We start from the raw sequence: 22,133 nt of genomic DNA on the forward strand, positions 1-22,133 counted from the left end.
ATCCACCATTGCAGTGATTGGGATAGATACATCTAATACCACCACCAGCTTCTGTTATTAATATTCCCAGTGTGTGAGGTGACACTAGCGTCCAGGTCTTGCTGGTTGCACCATATGATCTTCTGACATCTACCAGTAACATTGGAAGTGGAAAATCTATTCTCATTATAACTTTTATTTGTACTAAATAATTCTCTAACAACTTTTCATTGATCAGACGGCTGAAGAACAAAGACCGGATTAAACGGCTTTGGGGATCGACACTTGGAGCATAGAAAAATGTTTGAAAGTTAACCTATGATTTTCCAGAAGACACAGTCTATACCTGGAAGAGGTTAGGACAATGATGTCCGCAGTCCGAGGATATTGGGGAGATTAGGACAATGATGTCCGCAGTCCGCGGATATTGGGGAGATTAGGACAATGATGTCTGCAGTGCGAGGATATTGGGGAGATTAGGACAATGATGTCCGCAGTCCGGGGATATTGGGGAGATTAGGACAATGATGTCCGCAGTCCGAGGATATTGGGGAGATTAGGACAATGATGTCCGCAGTCCGGGGATATTGGGGAGATTAGGACAATGATGTCCGCAGTCTAGGATATTGGGGAGATTAGGACAATGATGTCTGCAGTCCGAGGATATTGGGGAGATTAGGACAATGATGTCCGCTGTCCGGGAATATTGGGGAGATTAGGACAATGATGTCCGCAGTCCGAGGATATTGGGCAGATTAGGACAATGATGTCCGCAGTCCGGGGATATTGGGGAGATTAGGACAATGATGTCCGCAGTGCGAGGATATTGGGGAGATTAGGACAATGATGTCCGCAGTCCGGGAATATTGGGGAGATTAGGACAATGATGTCCGCAGTCCGAGGATATTGGGCAGATTAGGACAATGATGTCCGCAGTCCGGGGATATTGGGGAGATTAGGACAATGATGTCCGCAGTCCGAGGATATTGGGCAGATTAGGACAATGATGTCCGCAGTGCGAGGATATTGGGGAGATTAGGACAATGATGTCCGCAGTCCGGGAATATTGGGGAGATTAGGACAAGGATGTCCGCAGTCCGAGGATATTGGGCAGATTAGGACAATGATGTCCGCAGTCCGAGGATATTGAGCAGATTAGGACAATGATGTCCACAGTCCGGGGATATTGGGGACGGCTAGTCTTCTAAGATTATTTAATTTTATTCTAATTAAAAAATAAATCGATTAATTATACTGGATTAAAACGTGGCTGCTTTGTTCCCAAACCACCGATTGCAGCTGTTCTTTAGCTTTTGTCTGGTACTGCAGCGCAGAGCGATTGACCTGCAATACCACATACACCCTGCTGACAAGTGTGGCGCTGTTTATGGAAAAAAGTGGCCACTATGTATTTGACAAAGCTGTCATGTGTAGTTCTGTAACTCAACTAAACTGGCAGCCGGCACCAGGGACACCTGATCTATCCCAAGATTAGGCCATCAATACAAAAGTCCCAGACAACCCCCTTTAATATGTGATAGATGGGGGTCACATCTCCTCACTTTTTCAAGCCTTTTTTGTGTTATTTCTTTTTAAAAACATTATGCCAATGCCTTTTTTTTGTCATATTTTTCAAATCTCGATATTTATTGAAAAACAAAATTATTAATCTTGCAATTTTCTCACTGGCCACTAGGGATTTTTAAAACTCCTACTAGTTTTCAGCAGGCTCCTTATCAGCAGAGGCAGTATGACAATAACAGATAACTCCTCTAGACACAAATGTTAACACAGGATCCACCAATCACAATATTTGATTTCACAGCTCATCTCCTCCCCTCCCTTCACAAATACCTTTTTTACACGCTCATCAGATGCTTCAATACAAAATATAGAATCAGAGTCTGTTTCTTTTTGCTGCATGCATGTATTGTTTCCTGAAACAACAGGAAGTTAGAGTCTTAAAAAAATACCTAGTAACCGGTGTGAAAATTACAAGATTTGTAATATTTTTTTTTTTTTTTTACAATTAGTGGTATGGAGAAAAAATTCCAAACAGTAAAAAAAAATAATTACATTTGATGCAAAAAAATGATTTAAACAAAAGTTAATTTTCTGATCGTACATTGACTTTAACTTCTGTTCTTTTCTGAAGATTTTTAAGTCTTCATCAATGTTGTCATTCCTCCTTATGAATACACAAGGGAAGAGTTTCTGAAAACAAAAGATATTTATATATTCATTTCCATTGTATAAGCACCTGAAAAAACAAAATAAATCCTCAATCTGGGCAAGTTTGTAGAGGTGTCGATTATAGGTGTAGATCACAGATAGAGTCTAAAGGCTCATGCAGAAGCTGAAGCCCTGGATGAGGAGAATCCGTATGTGTCCCGTGAAATCAGAGGGGTAGAGGGGCACTATAAGATCTCATGCACTTTCAAAGCAACCCTAATAGGTTTCTGTATAAAAATGAGCCATAATACAGCCGTCTCCATGAGCCCTAATAAATATAGTTCCATTCATTCTAACTTTCATATGACTTTTCAGGTTATCAACTTTCATCTGGTCACTGGGGACAAAAAGGGACAATTGCATATCTCCACTCCTAATATCTGATCCATTACTTGTGTAGAGCCTGATTAGGTGGTGCGTGACCCAAGGATTCCTTCTTCAAATCCCTTCGCCTTAAGGCATGATACTTACCTTTGATCTTGGCTCAAAATATCCCAAGATGATCAGTTTTTAAAAAATCTTGATTTTCTGATACTTCGTCAGGAGATGTTTCTGTGCCTGTTGAGGGTTTCATCAACATATTTCAATAATATATTGAATTAGAATATTAAGAATTTTGGGGAAATTTGCGTAAAGAGAAGAGTTGACACATTTGTAGAGTTTAAGAATCCTCTAGAGGATTAGTTTGAACAATTGCCCATCAATATTAATCTAATTATCATTTTCTGATATATTTTTTATGATTTTCTGATTAATTCTACATTCACGTCTAGTTTCCATCTCTAGCTCAGCTTACTTCACACACATTCTAAAAATCATAATGGATTTGAATGCAATTTCCTTTTGGTAAAAGCCTCAAAAATCAACTCAATCATTGACATCTTCATCTTCGGAGGCTAGTAGATCAGTTAAGAGCGAAAGTCTCATTTATCTCCCTGGTCATAGGCAAAGATAATTTCCTTCTTGGTGATCAATATACTGAGCAGGTGGGAAAACAATGGAGCCTGAGATGATTACGGGCTTTGAAGAAAGCTTCGATTTCCACATGGAAGCCATGGGGATCTACTGCATTATTATTACCTTGATTGTCAAGAGGTTCAGAGACTGGAATGACTTCTTAATGACCGATCGTTTGGAGACAGGAATGACTTGCTTATTTCTGGTCATATGGAGACAGGAAAGGTGAATTTAAGGCTGGTTTTATGGAGATGGGAAGGATTCGTTTAATGCTGGTCATATGGAGTTGGCAATTGCTTGTTTAGGGCCAGTTGTATAGAGATGGCAAGAGCTTGTTTAGGGTTGGTCATATGGAGATGGCAATTGTCTGTTTAGGGCTGGTTGTGTGGAGATGACATTGGCTTCTTTAGGGCTGATCATATAGATCGTATAGAGTTGAGATTGGCGTGTTTGAATAGAGATGGGAAGAGCTTGTTTAGGGTTGGTCATATGGAGATAGCAATTGTCTGTTTAGGGCTGGTTGTGTGGAGATGACAATGACTTCTTTAGGGCTGATCATATAGATCGTATAGAGTTGAGATTGGCTTGTTTAGGACAGGTCATATAATTTTGGTAATAACTTATTTAGGTCTGGTGGTTTGGAGATGGCAATTGCTTGTTTAGGGCTGGTTGTGTGGAGATGACAATGTTTTTTTTTAGGGCTGATCGTATACTTCGTATAGAGATGAGATTGGCTTGTTTAGGGCTGGTCATATGGTTTCGGTAATAGCTTATTTAGGTCTGGGGGTACGGAGAAGGCAATGGCTTGTTTTGAGCTGGTCATATGGAATTGACAAAGGATTTGTTTAGGGCCAGTTGTATGGAGATAGCAATTGCTTGTTTAGGACTGATCGTATGGAAATGGCTTGTTTATGGCTGGTGGTATGCAGATGACAATAGCTTGTTTTGGGCTGGTTGTATGGAGAATGTAATGGCTTGTTTAGGGCTTGTTTGATGTAGTCGGGAATGGCATATTTAGGGATGGATGTACAGTGATGGGAATGGCTAATTTAGGGCTGGTCCTCCTATGGAGATGGCAGTGGCTTGATCAGGACTGGTCATATTCAGATGAGAATGGCTTGTTTAAGGCTGGTCTTATGTAGATGACAATGACTTGTTTAGGGCTGGTCAAATGGAGTTGGCAAGAGCTTGTTTAGGGCTGGTCGTAAAGAGTTGACAATGGCTTGTTTAGGGTCTGCCATATGGAAATGGGAATGGCTTGTTTAGGGCTGGTCGTATGGAGGTGGGAAAGGCTTCTTTGTGGCTGGTCGTATGAAGAAGGGAATTACTTTTTCCAGTACAGAAGCAATATCCTATCCCAATTTCCTATAGACCGTCAAAGACTTCACTCCAAATTTCGTAGAAAGATAAAGACCTTCCTACAACTTCCTGTAATCCATCTAGGTGTCTCTGCCACTAGAGACGGATTACACTTGAGACACCTAGTGACCATCACTTTGGAGTGAATTTTTGATATACGCCAATATAATTTTTTGTTTTAACGTCACTTGCAGAATGTCTAATTATCAAATTAAATGAAATAAAATTATCTTACAGTACAGTACTGGGAGTATTTCATATTCTTGAAAAGGTGAGTTAGAAATGGCCCCTAACTATCATTCATGGTGCTTAGACATGATGACTAAATCTAGGGTGAACGTGGAGCTTCTTAGGGTCTTAGTCTTACTTTGTAAATGGCTCTAATTATTTATCCATCAACACAGAACACGTTTTGTATGGCGGAATATCACTTCGTTGGTTTCTGGCTGGGGCAAACATAAAGTTTCTACAGAGTCAAAAAACCGAGGACTTGTTATCTATGACCTCCACCAGTGAAGCAGTGACATTTTATGGATTAAATAATTATAAGCTGCATGAATTAATTACATGTGAATTTATGAAGGTCATTCCTAGTCACAGCTGCTGATTAGAAGCAGCTTTACTGGAACTAGTAAAAAAAGAGTCCCCTGGGACGAGTTAAATAGTCCTCAGCCTCCTCCTCAGTGTAAATGCTTACAGACCAGGACAGGATTACATTGCAACGCGATGGCCTACTGAATGCATTACATCGTATTAGTACTTTCTTCCGATTTATAGCATTGTGATCATTTTGTTCTTGAATAAAGGATTTGCAAACGAATAATTCCAAAAATGTGGAGGAATTTATGTTTACACCTTAAGATCATTTTTTGAAACCCTCTAAGGAGGACATCTCGAGTTAATGAAGGGGAGGTTCCCATTTAGGACCCCGAATTATTAGGACAGGTCCCATCCATGGGTTATATGGACAGCACAGTGATTTCTTGTAATGTAGAATTTCAGGAAAAATGCAAAAAAACTTACTAATGGGCTGATCGTCTGGTAAAACCTCCTTACCAAGCTCCTCGCTGGTGGACACAGAGAGAAAAGGGCCACTGTGCAAGAACAATTTATGCGTCCTTTGCAGTCCAATATCTCTTCAAAAGGCACAATGCCTTCGGTATTAGATGTGAAAATGGCCACCTTTTCCTCTTGGGCCACTGTGTAGGCTGTACTAATGATAGGTCCGCCCCTGAGGGTCCTTGAAGTTCCATTTTTGGCCTTGTAAATTGTTGGTACGCGATCCTTGCTGTATGTGAAGGGGGCTGATTAACTGATCGTTTCACTAGTTAACCAGCCCCCTTTTATATTTTTGCATCAGCCATGATGTGGAAGGGGGCTGGCTTAGCTATTGAGATCAATATCAATCTCAAGTACAGGACAGGAAGTAGAACCGCGGAGATCATGGACCACAACAGCACTGGGAATAATTGAACTATAATAATAAGGTATGAAATTGACCTAAAAAAAAAAATGTATTTGATTATTAATTCAGGTTCAGGCCCACCATTTTTTGCTAATTAATTTCTCAATAGTCCTTTATAGAGAATTAGGTAAAGTTCTCTTATCACACACAGAGCTCCAAATCCCCTACCTTAAAAAATAACCAGTTGCCACTAGAGGGAGCTCCTTGCATACTTGTGCTCCTATTGAGTTCGGTGTAGACACAGTATGCAGTAAGCCCTTGAGCTCCCTCTAGTGGTGACTGCAGGCAGCCAAAATATTAGATTTCATCTTGAAGTCTTTGGTTTGGAGCTCTGTCAAACTACTATGAAGTTCTGCTTTGAAATAAAAATGTATTAAGAAAGTAATCAACCAAAAATATTAGCATCTTCATAGTTAGATATTCAATTTAATCTGTAGGGGGAGGTTTGGAAAATATAAAAGAGTCTTAAGGTACAGTTTCCCTTTAAGACGACTTTTCTAAAACTCTAAATTGCTTGATGGGTGATGAAAAAGTGAAAAATGTAATCTAGTAACAGGAGGTAGATGGAGAATGGTAAAAGGGATTAACGCGGCACGGCGCCGGCCGCAACCGCAGGTGACTGTGATGCTGCGCGCGTCTCGTCATTGTTAAGCGTGAAATATGCCTACTTTCAGGGATGTCTACTATAATTAATGGAATTTTTGGCTTCAGTCCATTTTTGAAATTGGTTACTTTAGCTAGCTCCTGGAGCTTCCAGACAAAAAAAATCTGAAAACGCGCTCTTCACCTTACAATCAGCGCGCTGATGAAAATACTCAGGGGGCTTAACAGTAAATGCAGGTTCATTAGATTTTATGGTGGAGACCGCTGTGAGCACCACGGGCTGATTAAAACAGTTTTGTAGACGGTGCGAGGGCTTTATTGGAAATTAACACGTCCTTTACTCGCCTATTTTTCATTTTTCTTTTTTTTTTTTCATTGCCTTGTAAATGTTGCCTTGTTATTTTTATAAGGGGCTTTTTATTCTTTATTGTTCCTTTCCTTCACGCAAGGTGCGCCATATCAGTTCATGCCCAAGGGGCGTTTAGGATCAACTTCTCCTTTAAAGGGGATTTTTTTTTTAAAGAGAAAGACAAAGGAAGAATTAATCAAGATGCATAAACGCTATTAACCTGCGGATATGGGGTTAATCTGCAGGTTACCAGGGTCGTGGACCTGCCCGGTGCCGTCACTTGGACTCACGCAAGTTTGTCAAGTGTTCGTGACGCCACCTGTGGTATTCGGTCAGGGTGACCGACGCTGCTTAGGGGTCCACTGGGGTGATGTTATGGCAGCTAGATGGAATACATTCCCACAGGTGAAGTATGTCCCCAGGGCTTCCCAGTAGTGTAGATGGTAATGGTGTGAGGCGCAGTTAATAACGAGGACACAAAGGGTGCAGTCTCTTTACCTTTACTGAAGGCTTTTGCATCCGCAGTCCAGAGTACAGGATTACAGGGTAGGCAGGGTCCAGCCGGTCCGATGACACTTCCAGAGTCCCCCTTGTCCAGGTGGAAGTTAGTAGCCTACCTACTAGCGCTCGGGCGTTGTAGTACGCCCCTGCTGAGCAACTTGGTGAGGTCCTCACAGCTGTTGTAGATGTTTTTCTTCTCTCTGTCCCCAGATGGATAGGGCAAACCCGTATGACAGTGGTGGCCTGAGGCTATTTTATAGGGACCCTAGTGTCGCCCCTCCTCCACGTTGCCACCTTGTCTGCTTAGGTTCTTTGGTCGGACAGCCAACTTGGAATTGACTGCCCTGCCGGTCTCTGAAGCATAGAGTCTATTACTCCCTCAGTGCTCCGACTACCGGTCCGCACTCCAGAAAGAGGCAGCCTCTCACAGGACAGAACTCCTTCTGGTTTTCTATACTCCTTTGCCGTGACCTCGTGTCTCACTCCCTATGAACACACTTCGCTTCGTGTCCTTTTTAGGGATACTGCCGCAATGTAGTGCAGGCGCAGCTCCATGTCTTTCTATCTTGCTGAGCCTCCAATGTCCTTTCTCTCTCCTCTGTCTGCGTGACAGGTGTCTCCTGGGCCGAGCCCAGGCAGCTCCTTCCTTTTCTCTCCTTCTCGCTTCCTCTCTCTCCCTCCTGCTCCCAGCTTCTCGCTCTCTTCCTATCCAACCCACCAGCTTTACCCATCTGTGAAGAGTGGCCTAGTAGATAGAACCCTTAGCTCCCCCTGGTGGACTGGAGTGTGAAGTGTGCTGTGGGTCTTGTGATACCTGGCAGGGTGGACTCCTTTGGTGCCATCAGACGTAACATCACTCCCCCTGGTGGAAGAGCGACATTACTGCAGCAACCAGGACTCTGGGGCGCTGCAGTAACACCTAGTGTCCAATCAGCCATAAATATTAGGACCAATGGGGGGGTTGTCTCTACACAATCTGATGTTGTCCAATCAGTGCTGACTCTGAAGGGACACACCCCCAGCTAGTAACACCCAGTGTCCAATCAGCCATAAATATTAGTGCCAATGGGGGGGGTGTCTACACAATCTGATTTTGTCCAATCAGTGCTGACTCTGAAGGGACACACTCCCAACTAGTAACACCCAGAATAACAGAGGAATGACCCAATGTAAAGTTATAGGGGCAAACATGTTTTCTTAAGGGAATACAAGGTTTTACTAACGCAAGCAGATTAGGAGTGGTAACAGGTCACCTTTAATAATTAAATCCCCCCATGAACGCAGTATTGTCTCTCTGAAGCTACATATTCACTTGGTGTCACCAATAATATGACATGTGTACAGTCATAGCCACTGCATCCAATCACCGATCTGAGCAATTTGCACACACAACACCAGTGATTGGCTGCAGCGGTCACATGCATTATCAACACTGCCAAGTAAACCGTGAAAAGGAAAAGCTACTGACCACTGACGCCTGAACGATGGAGGATTCAGTGGCCAAGTGCCTCCTCTTCTGACCCCAACTGATCTTCTACGGGGAATTTTTAATAGACAAGTTGTCATCACCCTCCATCTGGCATCCAGGCTTCCAGAGAGCTCGTTCTTGAAGAACGGGAATAGATGGATGTTTTTCATTCCCGGCCTATAAGATTTGGTGTGGTCCTTAAAAATCATGGAAGTCGTAAGAAATATTAGTTGTAGTAGTTTTTCATGTGGGATGTACTCATTTTTCCATCAAGTAATTAGAGTAAGACTGAAGATTTTGTAAGGAAAGTTTTATTATTAACCTTATGTTCATGTTATTGTTTAAAAAAAATGTTCTGATATACCCAATTTATATCATAGTCCAGAAGTTTCAAGTTAGAATTGGGTTCGCTAAATCAGAAGTCCAAAAAATAAAGTCCCTTTAAGGACAAAAGAAAGGAGATAAAATGTAATAAATGGCAGTGAAAATCCCAAACAATACGTCTTGTGCTCCCTGTCCCTGCAGTGCAATTTACGGATTTTGAGCCTAAAAGCATAAAGCCCCCATTAGCGTCTCCCGTTGCACAGACAACTTTGAGATGAGCCTGGATTCACGTCTGCAGAATTACAAAGCATTAATCACTTAAAGGAAATAGGATAAAAGCTCGGTGCATGCGCTGCGTGTCAGCCCTTCACACCAATTATGTTTGTTTGTTTACCAAGACGCTTTCCGAATGCCCTGAACAAAATTTCTTCTTATGGAACATGGAAAATTACTTTTATTTTTATTTTTTCTATAATTACTTGCTGTGCGGGTGTTGTAGGATGCGAACGCGCTGCATGCGTTAAATCAACTAGCTCTGATCTGAAGTCTAAAGTCACAAGAAGAATCTGCTGTTTTCTAATCAATGTGATTTTCATATATCGAGATTTATTATGTGGCCAAAAGAGAACTGTTACAGTGTTATAATGTTGGCGTGGCTTCACCGCAAAAAATCATAATTCTCCCCTTTGCTCTTGCTATTCTAACTGCACCATCCTAGTCCTCCATTCTCTTCTTTCTAATCTAGGTTTTGATTTTGTAGAGGAGCCAGGTAGGACAGGGTTAAGTCCTAGCTCTGCAGGACACAATTAGATGTGTTCATGAGGATGGATGGAGAAGAGACGAATGTGCTGCTGGTGAGTGACCAGCCAAAATGTGAGCTATAGCTGGGAAGGAGACATGCCAGGATCTCTCTCTGATTGGAGACCGCATAGATCAGCTAGGAAATCTCAGCAGTCTGCGTGTTGGAGCTGGAGAGAACCATGTGGAGGCAGCAGCCTGTTCAGTGTAAACTGTGCCTAGTGTTGAATACTTCTGTTTGGTGCTGGAAGTTGCTAGAGATCAGGCTGAAATGTACTGAAAGACGGGTGGCATCTTCTGTGGATGAATTTTTCTCCAGGATAAAGGACTGTACTCTGTTTGGGTGAGCCCAAACTGACATATATGAGCCCTACATAATGATCTGTGTATATGCTGTGATACCTTTGTAACCCAAAAAGAGGTGTTGAGTCATAGCAATATCTTCTCTTCCACTATAGAGCAGTGTATCTGTGAATTCAAGATACCATCAATGACATACAGCAGCAGCGCTCATGCAGCGCCACATAAGGACACTGCCACCACCAGGTCCCACTGTAGGCACCTTGTATTTAGAAAAATGCATGGTGCCTACAGTGAGACCTGGTGGTGGCAGTGTCCTTATGTGGGACCCATGAGTGCTCTTGGTGTCAGAGGATACAAGTCATTGATGGTGTCATGAATTCACAGATACACTGTTCTATAGTGGAAGAGAAGATATTTCTATCACTCCATTCCCTTGGTAGACATCACTGATTGTGGAAACTTCACACTAGACCTCCAGCTTGGATTGTGGCCTCTTCAATCTTCCTCCAGACTCTGGGACCTTGATTTCCAAGGTCTGGTGTGAAGTTTCCACAATCAGTGATGGTCTGGGGAGCCATGTCATCTGCTGGTGTAGGTCCACTGTGTTTTATCAAGACCAATGTCAGCGCAGCCGTCTACCACCAGGACTTGGCACCAGTCCACACTGCCAAAAGTACCAATACCTGGTTTACAAACAACAGTATCACTGTGCTTGATTGGCAGCAAACTCGCCTGACCTTAACCCATAGAGAATCTATCGAATATTGTCAAGAGGAAGATGAGAGACACCAGACCCAACAATGCAGACGAGCTGAAGGCTGCTATCAAAGCAACCTGGGCTTCCATAACCCCTCAGCAGTGCCACAGGCTGATCGCCTATATGCCACACTGCATTGATGCAGTAATTGATGCAAAAGGACTAAGTGTTGAGTGCATTTACTGAACATACATTTCAGTAGGCCAACATTTCGGATGTTAAAATTATTTTTCAAGCTGGTGTTATAAAGTATACTAATTTACTGAGATAATGAGTTTTGGGTTTTCATTGGCTGTAAGCCATAATCATCAACATTAACAGAAATAAAAACTTGAAATAGATCACTCTGTCTGTAATGACTCTATATGAGTTTCACTTTTTGTATTGAAAAACTGAAATAAATTAACTTTTTGATATTCTTTTGAGAGAAGCACTTGTATATATATTTGTCGAATCCAAATTTTTTGTGAATAGAATAGATTGACCGGATTGTGAATCGATTTTCCGAGCTCTTCTGGCCACCTCACGTCACTCATCTCAGGTTGTATGGAGCCAAGATGGACAGTTAGGACGGACGCATCTGTAATCTCGTGTTCGGCTTTGATACCCCAACTGGTAAAGGGCTTCTCTTCGCTAATCCCTTGGCAGCCACATCGTGTCTTCAGCGCCTCATCTCGGCTGGACGTGATGAGATTATTCAGGATTTTGTTTCCACGCTGTAAATTGCGTGTTATGAAGAAGAGGGAAGCGTTTAATCAGCGAGTGATGCAGGGACAAGGGCCCTTCAATAGAGAAATAACACAATTTATCCACGCTCGCTCCTAACAAATCCTATCCTACCGTCTCCGTACCATCATGTCCATCTCCTTATGAAAACCTCAGACGGTTGTTATTGACTGAACGCTCCAGTTCTGGTCACTCGGAATAGCCTATGGTCTTCTAGAAAATACCTGCGTATTCACATTGAACACACATTGATCCTCTGATCCAGATAATCTGGAAAGTGTGATAATCCGGAAGCAGAGAGAGGATTAGGGAAATTCCTATAATTATAAGCGGTGGGAATTTGGTTGCAAAACCCGAAGCTTCTACGGAGCAGAAATGAGATATTCATGAGGTTGGATTCATTAATAAGCTGACAAAAAGGAGAGAGCGTTAGTCGTGACGACTGTATGGAGAATCTGTGTTGCATTCGTCCATAATAGCGCACATAGAATTATTACAAGCTCATAAAGATATATATACATGGACCCTCTAAGCACAATTTTATGTTAAAGCTTTCCTATAGAGAAGTAATTCCAAGGAGAGGTCTACACAAGTAACGGGTCACTGGATAATTGGGATTGGCCATTCTAGTGTGGTCCCATACCCCTATATTAATATCAGTCCCAGACTGGACCCCAAAATATACTTCTAAACCTTATAATATTATCAGAGTATAGACACCTGCAATTATAAATTTCCCCAAACCAGATCCTAAAATTGATATTAGACCCTAGACTAGACCCCATAAATATATCTGATATACTACATTATTACCAGTCTCCTTAATGTATATCAGGCCCTAAATCACACCCCGAAATATATCTTGACATGTTGACCCCTGTAATGGTGGTAAAGGATCCCAGACAAGATCCCTAATTATTATCAGACCCCCAGAACAGACTCCAAAATAAATTTCAGAACCCAGACTAGACCCTCTGAACACATTCAGATTCCTTATATCAATATTAGACCCCAGACCCATCTGAACATATGTTCAGACCCCAAAAATGAAATACTAACCACAAATTAGACTGTTAAATATACTCAGATGTGTCATATTAACGCCAGACCCCAGAACCCTACATTTCTTAAACTGTAGTCACCAATATTAATGTTAGACCCCCATACCTGACCTGCCTAAAAATAGTCAGATCCTCTATATTAATATCAGACCCTTGATCAAACCCCTATACATTACATATTTAGACAAAAAAAAACCCTATACTAATATCAGACCCCAGAGTGGAACCCCCTAAATATATTCAGATCCCCCATATTACCAGACTCCAGACCAGACCCCTAAATATATTGAGTCCCCAGACTCTTTATATCAGACCCCTATATTGATACCAGAACTGAGAACAGAACCCTTAATATATTCAGACCCCAGACATTCCTATATTAGTATCAAATGGCAGAGTAGACATATTTAGATTCCGTATATTATTACCAGATAGTAGACCAGACCCCTATATTAACATCGGGCTTAGAGCAGACTCTTAAATATTTTCAGTTGACCTATCACCTATATAAATAAAATACTACAGCGCAGAATCAAAGCACATTTAGACCCATATATTAATAACAGACTTCAGAGCTTTAAATCAATCCAGATCCCCTATATTAATACCAGTCCTTAGACTCCTAAATAAATTCAGATCCAGACCATCTATGTTTGCATGAAATCCCAGCGTAGACCCCCTTAACATATTCAGATCCATTATATAAACACCAGACCCCAGATTTATAACTATTATTTCACGACCTACAGCTCAATATCGATCCATGGTGACTTGATGAATGAACGCTCTGTAGAAAGATTGATCTTGTACAAGCCTAGATAGGTCCACCAGGGTCTTCTCTGCCATTATCTTGATTATGTATCATCAGGTTACTGGTCTTCCTCTTTGTCTTGTTCCTTCTATTCTTCCCACCATGATGTCCTTTTCCAGTGATTGCTCTCTTCATATGATGTGTCCAAAGTAGGCAAGTCATAGCTTGGTGATCCGAGTGACACATCTGGCTTGATTTGCTCAAAAATGTATATGTTTGCTCTTGACATTCGTGGTATTGATAACATCCTTCTTCAGCACCACATTTCAAAGGCAGTGATTATTCTTCTATCTTGTTTCTTTATTGTCCAGGTTTTGCATTCGAATGTCATTACAGGAAAGATCAAACTATGTACGAGCCGTGTCTTTGTCATCACTGAAACTGAAATGTTCCTCGATTTGAAGACCTTGTCCAATTACTTTATTGTTTATTTACCTATAGCTATTCTCCTATTGACTTCCAGTGCCGTCGCTGCAGCTTGAGTGATCATTGATCCGAGTAGGCTGAAGTCCTTTACTACTTCCCTTTTGTTGTCGTCTATCTCAAATGTATCCCGGTCATACCTGGCAGTGGTCACTATCTTTGTCTTCTTTGCGTTGAGTAGCAGACCCATGTTTAAGCTTCCCATCTTGACTCTCCTTAATAAGTCCTTCATTCCATCTATACTTGTTGCTGTCAATGTTGTATCTTCTGCATATTTAAGGGTGTTGATAATTCGTCTTGCAACTTTAACATAGTAACATAGTAACATAGTAACATAGTTAGTAAGGCCGAAAAAAGACATTTGTCCATCCAGTTTAGCCTATATTCCATCATAATAAATCCCCAGATCTACGTCCTTCTACAGAACCTAATAATTGTATGATACAATATTGTTCTGCTCCAGGAAGACATCCAGGCCTCTCTTGAACCCCTCGACTGAGTTCGCCATCACCACCTCCTCAGGCAAGCAATTCCAGATTCTCACTGCCCTAACAGTAAAGAATCCTCTTCTATGTTGGTGGAAAAACCTTCTCTCCTCCAGACGCAAAGAATGCCCCCTTGTGCCCGTCACCTTCCTTGGTATAAACAGATCCTCAGTGAGATATTTGTATTGTCCCCTTATATACTTATACATGGTTATTAGATCGCCCCTCAGTCGTCTTTTTTCTAGACTAAATAATCCTAATTTCGCTAATCTATCTGGGTATTGTAGTTCTCCCATCCCCTTTATTAATTTTGTTGCCCTCCTTTGTACTCTCTCTAGTTCCATTATATCCTTCCTGAGCACCGGTGCCCAAAACTGGACACAGTACTCCATGTGCGGTCTAACTAGGGATTTGTACAGAGGCAGTATAATGCTCTCATCATGTGTATCCAGACCTCTTTTAATGCACCCCATGATCCTGTTTGCCTTGGCAGCTGCTGCCTGGCACTGGCTGCTCCAGGTAAGTTTATCATTAACTAGGATCCCCAAGTCCTTCTCCCTGTCAGATTTACCCAGTGGTTTCCCGTTCAGTGTGTAATGGTGATATTGATTCCTTCTTCCCATGTGTATAACCTTACATTTATCATTGTTAAACCTCATCTGCCACCTTTCAGCCCAAGTTTCCAACTTATCCAGATCCATCTGTAGCAGAATACTATCTTCTCTTGTATTAACTGCTTTACATAGTTTTGTATCATCTGCAAATATCGATATTTTACTGTGTAAACCTTCTACCAGATCATTAATGAATATGTTGAAGAGAACAGGTCCCAATACTGACCCCTGCGGTACCCCACTGGTCACAGCGACCCAGTTAGAGACTATACCATTTATAACCACCCTCTGCTTTCTATCACTAAGCCAGTTACTAACCCATTTACACACATTTTCCCCCAGACCAAGCATTCTCATTTTGTGTACCAACCTCTTGTGCGGCACGGTATCAAACGCTTTGGAAAAATCGAGATATACCACGTCCAATGACTCACCGTGGTCCAGCCTATAGCTTACCTCTTCATAAAAACTGATTAGATTGGTTTGACAGGAGCGATTTCTCATAAACCCATGCTGATATGGAGTTAAACAGTTATTCTCATTGAGATAATCCAGAATAACATCCCTCAGAAACCCTTCAAATATTTTACCAACAATAGAGGTTAGACTTACTGGCCTATAATTTCCAGGTTCACTTTTAGAGCCCTTTTTGAATATTGGCACCACATTTGCTATGTGCCAGTCCTGCGGAACAGACCCCGTCGCTATAGAGTCCCTAAAAATAAGAAATAATGGTTTATCTATTACATTACTTAGTTCTCTTAGTACTCGTGGGTGTATGCCATCCGGACCCGGAGATTTATCTATTTTGATCTTATTTAGCCGGTTTCGCACCTCTTCTTGGGTTAGATTGGTGACCCTTAATATAGGGTTTTCATTGTTTCTTGGGATTTCACCTAGCATTTCATTTTCCACCGTGAATACCGTGGAGAAGAAGGTGTTTAATATGTTAGCTTTTTCCTCGTCATCTACAACCATTCTTCCCTCACTATTTTTTAAGGGGCCTACATTTTCAGTTTTTATTCTTTTACTATTGATATAGTTGAAGAACAGTTTGGGATTAGTTTTACTCTCCTTAGCAATGTGCTTCTCTGTTTCCTTTTTGGCAGCTTTAATTAGTTTTTTAGATAAAGTATTTTTCTCCATATAGTTTTTTAGAGCTTCAATGGTGCCATCCTGCTTTAGTAGTGCAAATGCTTTCTTTTTACTGTTAATTGCCTGTCTTACTTCTTTGTTTAGCCACATTGGGTTTTTCCTATTTCTAGTCCTTTTATTCCCACAAGGTATAAACCGCTTACACTGCCTATTTAGGATGTTCTTAAACATTTCCCATTTATTATCTGTATTCTTATTTCTGAGGATATTGTCCCAGTCTACCAGATTAAGGGCATCTCTAAGCTGGTCAAACTTTGCCTTCCTAAAGTTCAGTGTTTTTGTGACTCCCTGACAAGTCCCCCTAGTGAAAGACAGGTGAAACTGCACAATATTGTGGTCGCTATTTCCTAGATGCCCGACGACCTGCAGATTTGTTATTCTGTCAGGTCTATTAGATAGTATTAGGTCTAAAAGTGCTGCTCCTCTGGTTGGATTCTGCACCAATTGTGAAAGATAATTTTTCTTGGTTATTAGCAGAAACCTGTTGCCTTTATGGGTTTCACAGGTTTCTGTTTCCCAGTTAATATCCAGGTAGTTAAAGTCCCCCATAACCAGGACCTCATTATGGGTTGCAGCTTCATCTATCTGCTTTAGAAGTAGACTTTCCATGGTTTCTGTTATATTTGGGGGTTTGTAACAGACCCCAATGAGAATTTTGTTACCATTTTTCCCTCCATGAATTTCGACCCATATGGACTCGACATCCTCATTTCCTTCGCTAATATCCTCCCTTAAAGTGGACTTTAGACAAGACTTTACATAGAGACAAACCCCTCCTCCTCTCCGATTTTTACGATCCTTTCTAAACAGACTGTAACCCTGTAAGTTAACTGCCCAGTCATAGCTTTCATCTAACCATGTCTCGGTTATTCCCACTATGTCAAAGTTACCTGTAGATATTTCTGCTTCTAGTTCTTCCATCTTGTTTGTCAGGCTTCTGGCGTTTGCGAGCATGCAGTTTAGAGGATTTTGTTTTGTTCCAATCTCCTCGCTGTGGATTGTTTTAGAAATGTTCTTACCTCCCATCTGAGTATGTTTTCCTGGGTCTTCTTTGTTCAAGTCTAATGTTTTTCTTCCCGTCCCCTCTTCTTCTATTTTAACGCCCTCCTGATTCCTTCTTCTTTGTTGGCAAGTCCAGACTTCCAAAAAATAACTTCTGCATATAAAATGAGAAATGGTGACAGGATGTCACCTTGTCTGACGCCTCGCTCTACTTTGACCCATGCCATATCGCCGTGTTCCATTGGACTATTGCTTCTTGGTCCATGTAAAGATTCCTAATGAGACTGATCAGAAGGTTTGACACACCAGATCCCCTATATTAATACCAGATTCCTGTTCAGAACCTGGACCCCTATAAAGGCAGACTGCAGACTAAATCTCTAAATGTATTTAGAAACCCTATATTAAGACCAGACCCCTAAATATATTCATACCTCAGGCTCCTTAAAATAATATCAGATCCCGGACTTATCCCCCCCAAAACCTGTCAGTACAATGTCACATAATATGATTGATTTTATATTGGTTCTATTTTTTCAGCTGTAACCAGTCTGGCATTGGCATTGAAGCCCTGACCACAGCTCTCACGTCTCCGTGAGGCCACTCGATGCCATATTTATTCCATGTAGACAGCCAGAACCCTTCTTCTCTGCAGCGGAGCCCTCCAGCTTCATTTATAACCATGGTGGCCGTTATATCACATAATTGTGTACCATACACTTGCCTTTGGGTGTAAATTATTGATTTACACACTCTCGAATAAAAAAAAAAAATATTCAGACCCCACTCCAGACTAAATGCTTTTGTTTGACTGCAGTACCAGACACAAGCACAAGAGTGGCACTGTGGCTTTCTACACACTGATCACACTTGGGTGGACTACCCTGAGATCTGCAGCTTGTATTAGACCCCGTAACGTTGCCACTTTTCATCAGCCCCCTTTTGTAATTTCGAGTTTCTGGCGCCTTTCCTTAGGATCTGCCTTCACAGAAAAAGAAATGTTCTGTAACGTTTCCAAGTCTGCTCTACTGGTAAATGTAATTTATGTATGAGACAGAAAATCATAATGCACACCTGCATTGAATAATGTGTGAGCCTGGCATCACACCGAGCCAATCTTGGCACCTTCTGTGGTAATTAGTGCCAAGCTACAGTACCCTTCATGTGTCTTATCAGATGATATTTTAATGCAGCCGCTATCCTGTTACTGGTGAACAGTGACAAAGCCGGGCTCAGCACAAAGCATCGGCATCGGGTAGTCGGCTTCTTCATCAGTGAGATACACAATGTAGAAACAAAGGAATACAATTCTTACACAAAGTAGAACAAATGTAAAACTTTAGGTCAAGGGCTGTGATAGACAGCGCCAGCCCGGCTCCGATGGCGGGAGATCAGTAAAAATAACAATCAGTGCTATGATAAAAAGATTATTCTTCCAAAAAGAAAGTTACCCCTATCAATTAGATTGGGTACATCTTGCTGATTGCAGGGGGTCTGAGGGACCAGTGATCCCGAAATTGGGACTTTGGAACCATTGGTCTTGAATGGAGCTGAGTTGTACATGTTCATTCTCTGCTCCATTCGCTGTCGATGGGATTGTCAGAAAAAGTCGAGCGCCTTTACGACTTTTCCCTCTATTCTTGATAACCAGCCTAGCTGAAGCTGACAGCTGAGGGTTTCAGTTTTGCCTGGCTGGTTATCAAAAATATTTTTTTTCCATTACTTCTTCATGGCTGATGAATACTCCCATCAGCCACCACTTGCTCTCACTGATAACAGTTGAATACAACTCTCAACATTGTCCCCGGCTAGCGCGGATTGCAGCGTGGGAAAGGGACAGTGATGTGAGCTGTCTTCTTCAGCACCTGGCACCTGGGAACGGTACCGCTAATTCCCAGGCGCCGGTATGTGTCACACTGATGATACAGGGATGTCATCCATGTGTCATCAGTGTGCACATGTGTGGGACATTTTAAGGTCCATGCTGCTACCGGAAACACTGACGTCTGAAGGAGCCCTTAATGAACTCGGTCATTTACTGACCTTTGGCCGACTTTTGAGATTTTTTAGGAAGAACACCAATCCGACTGAACTACGTTTGTGCAGAATTTGATGTTGGCGAATGTTTTCCGAATAAGTTCGCTCATCTCTAATAGAGACCAGTAGTGTAGAAGAGGGGAGCACAGGAACAGTTGCCCCAGCAATAAATACTATGGAGACCTGCCCTGCAAAGTAGAGAATTAAAGCAGCCACGGACTACTTTGACATCTCGATCAGTGACACAGGTTCCCACGCAGAGCGCAGCAGCCAAGGTGAGTTTATGGGCTGTTGTGATCTAAGCAGACAACTCAGAGGTGACAAAGCTCTCAGTATATTTAGGTGACCTTTGTCATGTCAGTTGCTGCACTCTGCATAGGCAGTAATTGAGATGATAAAGGATGCACTGCTCCCTGCCTCTCCTTTCTGTCATAATTTTGAGAGAGGAGAGACAGAGACCTGCTGCAAATTTATTAAACTTTCCCTTATTAAAAAAAATATGACTGGTATAGTAAACTTTAATTTTTTACATACTTTTTTTAACCCTAATCATAGGGTTAGGACAAAGGTTAGGACTAAGGTTAGGGATAGGACTAAGGTTAGGACTAAGGTTAGGGATAGGACTAAGGTTAGGACTAAGGTTAGGGATAGGACTAGGGTTAGGAATAAGGTTAGGGATAGGACTAGGGTTAGGAATAAGGTTAGGGATAGGACTAAGGTTAGGGATAGGACTAGGGTTAGAACTAAGGTTAGGGATAGGACTAGGGTTAGGAATAAGGTTAGGGATTGGAGTAGGTTTAGGGTTAGTGATTGAACTAAGTTAAAGGGCTATTCCCCTCTCCAAGATCCTACCCCAAAATGTAGTAGGTATAATAATATTAGCAAATACCTCCAATTAGAAATGTAGTACAGTTTTTCTGATTCTCTATGTCTCTTTCCTCATGTGCAGGCAATTCGGGACCTTAGGTATCCATAGTTACGACCACTAACAACTAGCTAACTAACTGTCACTGTATCAGTAGTAATAACCACTAAGGTCCTGCAATGCCTGGACATGAGGAAAGACATAGCAAATCAGAAGAAAAATACTATATTTCTAATTGGAGGTATTTGCTAATATTAATATTATTACACCTAATATATATTGGGATAGCATCTTGGAGATGGTAATACCTATTTAAGGTGGGGACCTTTAACACTTGTGAACCATTTAAACATTGACAGCCAATGCATCTGACAACATCCTGCCAGCCACTTCATCCCATCCATTCTCATCCACAATGGCCCCTTAATAACACAATGCCTCTACAACACTAACCACCATGTAGTGCCTTCATAGCAGTTCTCTTCCTAGCCCCTTCTAGTCAGCGCCATCTACAGTCCCTCTGAAACACATGCTGCCGAAGTTCCCCTTATTAAAGATCCATTCCCTTCCCAAAATTCAAGATACAAACAGTTATCTCCCAACCATCCCATTTCTAAGACACTGTCCTATAAAATTGACCATAAAAATGACTGGTCTCCTGCCATAAATATGTGATTTTATGCTGTAAATTCCGATGTTCTTCTGAGTCTGGCACTGCTTTTCTTTTATTCCTGCCTGTATCTATTCCTAAGATATAGTCCCCTCTTAACAATATATACAGACCAAAAGTTTGGACACACCTTCTCATTTAAATATTTTTTTGTATTTTCATGACTATGAAAATTGTACATTCACATTGAAGGCATCAAAACTATGAATTAACACATGTGGAATTATATACTTAACAAAAAAGTGTGAAACAACTGAAATTATGTCTTATATTCTAGGTTCTTCAAAGTAGCCACCTTTTGCTTTGATGACTGCTTTGCACACTCTTGGCATTCTCTTGATGAGCTTCAAGAGGTAGTCACCGGGAATGGTCTTCCAACAATCTTGAAGGAGTTCCCAGAGATGCTTAGCACTTGTTGGCCCTTTTACCTTCACTCTGCGGTCCAGCTCACCACAAACCATCTCGATTGGGTTCAGGTCTGGTGACTGTGGAGGCCAGGTCATCTGGCGTAGCACCCCATCACTCTCCTTCTTGGTCAAATAGCCCTTACATAGCCTGGAGGTGTGTTTGGGGTCATTGTCCTGTTGAAATGTAAATGATGGTCCAACTAAACGCAAACCGGATGGAATAGGATGCTGCTGCAAGATGCTGTGGTAGCCATGCTGGTTCAGTATGCCTTCAATTTTGAATAAATCCCCAACGATGTCACCAGCAAAGCACCCGCACACCATGACACCACCTCCTCCATGCTTCACGGTGGGAATCAGGCATGTAGAGTCCATCCGTTCACCTTTTCTGCGTCGCACAAATACACGGTGGTTGGAACCAAAGATCTCACATTTGGACTCATCAGACCAAAGCACAGATTTCCACTGGTCTAATGTCCATTCCTTGTGTTCTGTAGCCCAAACAGGTCTCTTCTGCTTGTTGCCTGTCCTTAGCAGTGGTTTCCTAGCATCTATTTTACCATGAAGGCCTGCTGCACAAAGTCTCCTCTTAACAGTTGTTGTAGAGATGTGTCTGCTGCTAGAACTCTGTGTGGCATTGACCTGGTCTCTAATCCGAGCTGCTGTTAACCTGCGATTTCTGAGGCTGGTGACTCGGATAAACTTATCTTCAGAAGCAGAGGTGACTCTTGGTCTTCCTTTCCTGGGGCGGTCCTCATGTGAGCCAGTTTCTTTGTAGCACT

At 41.8% G+C, this 22,133-nt stretch overlaps 1 protein-coding gene across 1 annotated transcript in view; it reads left to right on the plus strand.

The window, feature by feature from the left end:
* DCC (DCC netrin 1 receptor) overlaps positions 1 to 22,133 on the plus strand; it is a 1,008,503-nt gene that overhangs the window by 23,686 nt on the left and 962,684 nt on the right. The window lies entirely within an intron of this gene.

Source organism: Ranitomeya imitator, chromosome 1, assembly GCF_032444005.1.
Source record: "Ranitomeya imitator isolate aRanImi1 chromosome 1, aRanImi1.pri, whole genome shotgun sequence".
Classification (NCBI taxonomy): Eukaryota; Metazoa; Chordata; class Amphibia; order Anura; family Dendrobatidae; genus Ranitomeya; species Ranitomeya imitator.